This window comes from Bos indicus, chromosome 20 (genome assembly GCF_029378745.1).
Source record: "Bos indicus isolate NIAB-ARS_2022 breed Sahiwal x Tharparkar chromosome 20, NIAB-ARS_B.indTharparkar_mat_pri_1.0, whole genome shotgun sequence".
NCBI lineage: Eukaryota > Metazoa > Chordata > Mammalia > Artiodactyla > Bovidae > Bos > Bos indicus.
In genome coordinates, this window is record NC_091779.1 from 36,360,823 (window position 1) to 36,365,738 (window position 4,916).

Below are 4,916 nucleotides of genomic sequence, written 5' to 3' on the forward strand. Positions count from 1 at the left end.
TTGTAAAGCAATCATCCTCTAGTTTAAAAAAATAAACTTTAAAGAGATACAATTTATTTATCATTTATACATTTTGAAGATTTTTTTCCAGCTTTATTGAGATATAATTGATACATACTGCTATTATGTAAATTTAAAGTATACAACATGCTGACTTGATACATTGTATACATTATAAAAGCGATTCTCTCACAGCAGTAGCTAACATGTCTGGGTCACTAATCATCCGAGAAATGCATATCAAAAGCACCATGAGATATCACCTCACACCTGTTAGAATGACTAGTATCAAAAAGACAAGGGACACAAGTGTGGGTTAGGATGTGGAGAAAAGGGAACCCTTGTGCACTGTTGGTGGGAATGAAAACTGGTACAGCCACTATGGGAAACATATGGAGGCTCCTCAAAAAATTAAAAATTGAGTTGCTATCCGATTCAACAATCCTACTTCTGGGTATACATCCAAATGAATTAAAATCAAGATCTCACAGAATCATCTGCAGTCCCATGTCCACTACAGCATTATTTACAATAACCAAGATATGGGAACAACCTAAAGGCCCATCAATGGATGAATGGATTAAGAAGATGAAGTATGCAGATACAACATAGTATTTTTCAGCCCTGATATAGAAGGAAGCTATTTGCAACAGCCTGGATGAACCATGAGAGTGTTATGTAAAGTGAAATAAGTCAGAGAAAGACAAATACTGTATGGTCTTACTTATATGTGGAATGTAATAAAGCCAAACACAGAGAAACAGAGAGTAGGTCAGTGATTATCAGAGTCAGCAGGGGAAGAGGAGGTGAGGTTGGAGAGCTATTGGCCAAAGGGTACCAATTTCCAGTTATAAGATTAACAAGTTCTGGGGATACAATGTACAGCATGGTGGTTATCACTAATGGGTGTATTATATTCTTAATTGTTGCTAGAAGAGTAAATCTTATATGCTCTCACCACAAAAATAGAATTGGTAATAAAAACACAATCTGAACTATTCTGGAAGAGCTCAGAAATGGTTTCCCTAATGAGGTAATGAGGTCATTCTAGCTGAACTCCCTGCACGAGCAGCATATCTAGTAAGTTTTCTCCAATCTCTTCCGGATCATTCTGCCATTGCCCTGGGATGGTAGAGAAACAATCCATGGGAAAAGCCACCCTGTGTTGGAGACACAGCAAGCAGAGGCGGTGCGTCACAAGGGTTGCAGGATGCAGCCTTCCAATTCTCCTTTGTTTTCTGAGTATAAGCAGATGTTAGAGACTCGTCTCATTATCTTGGGATACTGTATAATATTATTATGGTGTCAGGCTATTAGAGGCTACAAACACTATATAACAACAGCTTTAATTGAGGCTTAGAGCTGCATTGTAAATATGTAACCTTACTTGGGGGTGTTTGCAAATGCTTTCTGGAAACAGTTAAAAAAGATGTTTTCAATTGTTCGAACAACAGCTTTCTCTGCCAAGATCAAGTAAAAGCTTCTGAAGATATGGGCACCATAAACACATTTCTTAAGACTTCGATTTTTTTTTTTCCCCAGAAGCACAGCAAATCTGTGAGCCAGAAAGCCTCATGCATGCCACTTCCTGGACTGTTCCAGGCGAAAACTAATGAAACACTGCAAAAGTGACACTCAGATCTACTGTGATCTCACAGCCACAGAATTCCACTCTTGCTTTGAAGTTACTTTACTATGATAATAATTATCTGTCCATGAGTCTGGTCCTGGCACTGGCCTATCCCCAGGGATGGAGATGTGGGTGCATGCAACAACAGCCCACCTTCAGCAAGGAAGCTCCTGACACAGAAGGCTAACCATCAATCTTACCTGACGTACTTGTCACCATACATACAAAGTGACCAGTCTTGAGCTCCTCGGAGTATTACAGCTCTCAAACATTTGGTGGAGGCACATTATGATTCCGACGTATAGGATAAAAGACAGAAAAACCTGGGTCATATGAGATTGGTTCCAAGCAGAAACTGTTAAACACACACACACACACACACACACACACACACACACACACACAGCCTGAGTCTCCTTTACTGGACAGAGTAAAAGAAAACAGAAACTGAACATTTTGAAATGTACATTCAGAACAGAATACTGAGTCCAGAGGTAAATTATCCAGGCTGTAGATTATGCAGGCTACTTGGTCCAAAGTCTGATACCAAAGAATTGGTATCTGACTCCAGTGGGTTTTCTTTTTTTATGACTTGTTAGCATGTGCACAAGAAAGGGACAAGTTTAGCATTTTGTTGCTTGTTGGTGACAATGATCTAAAGTGTAAGGACAGATGACCAACAGGCACCTGAAAAGATGCTGAACATCACTAATGATTAGGAAAATGCAAAGTACAATGAAATAGTTTTGTGCGCCTCACACTGGTCAGAATGGCCATCATCAAAAAGTCTACAAATAATAAGCGCTGAAGAGGGTGTGGAGAAAAAGGAACCCTCATACACTGTTGATGAGAATGAAAATTGGTACAGCCACTATGGAGAACAGTAGGAAGGTTCCTAAAAAACTAAAACCGAAGGTACCATATGTTCCAGCAATCCCGTTCTTGAGCATATATCTAGAAAAGACAAAAGCTCTAATTCAAAAAGATAGATGCACATCAATGTTCACAGAAGCACTATTTATAGGAGCCAAGACATTGAAGCAACCTAAACATCCATCAACAGAAGAATGGGTAAGAAAAGATGTAGTACTTATATACAATGGAATATTACTCAGGCATAAAAAAGAATGAAATAATGCCATTTGTACCAATATGGATAGAGCTATAGATTATCATACTAATTGAAGTAAGTCAAAGAAAGACAAATATCATGATATCATTTATATATGGAATCTAAGATAATGATATAAATGAACTTATTTACAAGACAGAAACAGACTCAGAGACCTAGAAAATAAACTTACAGTTGCCAAAGAGGAAAGGGTTGTTATTGTTGTTCAGCTGCTCAGTTGTGTCTAACTCTCTGCAACCCCATGGACTGCAGCATGCTGGGCTTCCCTGTCCTTCACTATCTCTCGGAGTTTGCTCAAACTCATGTTCATTGAGTTGATAATGCATCCAACCATCTCATCCTCTGTCGCCCCCTTCTCCTCCCACCCTCAATCTTTCCCAGCATCAGGGTCTTTTTCAATGAGCGGGTTGCTCACATTAGGTGACAAAAGCACTGGAGCTTCAGCTTCAGCACCATCCTTCCAAGGAATAGTCAGGGTTGATTTCCTTTAGGATTGACTGGTTTGACCTCCTTGCAGTCCAAGGGACTCTCAAGAGTCTTCTCCTTGATAAAATGAGTTCAAAAGCATCAGTTCTTCAGTGCTCAGTCTTCTTTATGGTCCAACTCTCACATCCACACATGGAGGGGGGTGATAAATTAGGAGTTTGGGATTAAAAGATGTACACCATTATATACAAAGTAGATAAATAACAAGGACCTACTGTATATAGCACAGGAAACTATATTCAATATCTTATAATAATCTATAATGGAAAAGAATCTGAAAGAGAACATATACATAGATATATGTGTTCAGTTCAGTCGCTGAGTTGTGTCCGACTCAGCGACCCCATGAACCACAGCACGCCAGGCCTCCCTGTCCATCACCAACTCCCGGAGTTCACCCACACCCACGTCCATCGAGTCGATGATGCCATCCAGCCATCTCATCCTCTGTCGTCCCCTCTCCTGCCGCCAATCCCTCCCAGCATCAGGGTCTTTGTATGTATATAAAAAACTGAATCACCTTGCTATGCAGCTGAAACTGCACAGCATTGTAAACCAACTGTACTTCAGCGGCTCCGCAGATACTGGACCTGCCAACATCATCAGAGCAGCTGCTCTGCTGCCCCTGTGACACTGGGGCAGAGAGGAAGCAACTATTTCTATACTCAGTGCTCATAACAGTGAGTGCTAAGTGCGGTTTATAGCCAGACATTGCTGAGAGAAAGAAAAACTAACACAAAATTTTAAAAATCTATACTTCAATTAAAAAAATCATAAAATTTTAAAAAAGCATGAATGCTCGTCCAGATTGAGATGTGCTATTTAAGATTAAATTCACATTGGATTTAATATAAAAATGTAAAATATTCATTAATTATTTTTATGTCAATTGAATGTTGAAGTGATCATATTTTGAAGATACTGGAATAAGTAAAATAAGTTATTAATATTAAAACTAAAAAAAGTTGTATGGAAAACCCAAGGAGTGAGGGATTATAAAATCTCAATAATAAAGACCCTGGAGTCTAGAATTTAGGATCATTCTATTATTATTATCTTTCTAAAGAAATTAACAGTGAACAATGACTGGAGGCTATGTTTAAATAACTTATTCCATTATAACCCCTCAGCAGGGGGTGGGGAACAAGCGAGAGCTAAATATTAGTTATTATCATATAACTATGCAGCAGGAGCTATAAACAACAGTATTTGCCATGAAATTACTATTTACCTAAATAAAACTGTACTGCTTTGAAAAATCTATACTACAAATACTGTAAGTTCCTTTAAGGGTATTCTCCTACTCTATCCTTGAACCTAGAAATAAGTCTGGTTTAATGAAATGTTTACTGTATTAAATAGATGAGATTTAGCCAGTGTGGTTTTCATTTATCTTCCTTTTCTATGACCAAAACTGAAGTACATAAACAGGATTTTACTGGAAAAGTACCTTTGGCAAGAAAAAGGGGATACCCAACACTTGTGTGGTCCACATTTTCTCTGTCACATTCCTTTCTTCCCAGTTAATATTACTTAGGTTTCTAAATTAATTTTTTCTAATTCTCCTTGAGGCACAAAACTTAAATTTGGACCAAAAGCAAGCCAAGATGGATGAGATATCATGGCAATATTTTTTTTCAATAGTGATTATAAACATGGCCAGACTGA

The 4,916-nt window shown here is 38.3% G+C and overlaps 1 non-coding gene across 1 annotated transcript; it reads left to right on the forward strand.

The window, feature by feature from the left end:
• Nucleotides 1-3,826: 3,826 nt before the first annotated feature.
• LOC139178113 (small nucleolar RNA SNORA43) lies at nucleotides 3,827-3,962 on the forward strand. Its single transcript, XR_011562534.1, has one exon. It is a non-coding gene; the product is annotated as a small nucleolar RNA SNORA43 (small nucleolar RNA).
• The last annotated feature ends 954 nt before the right edge of the window (nucleotides 3,963-4,916 follow it).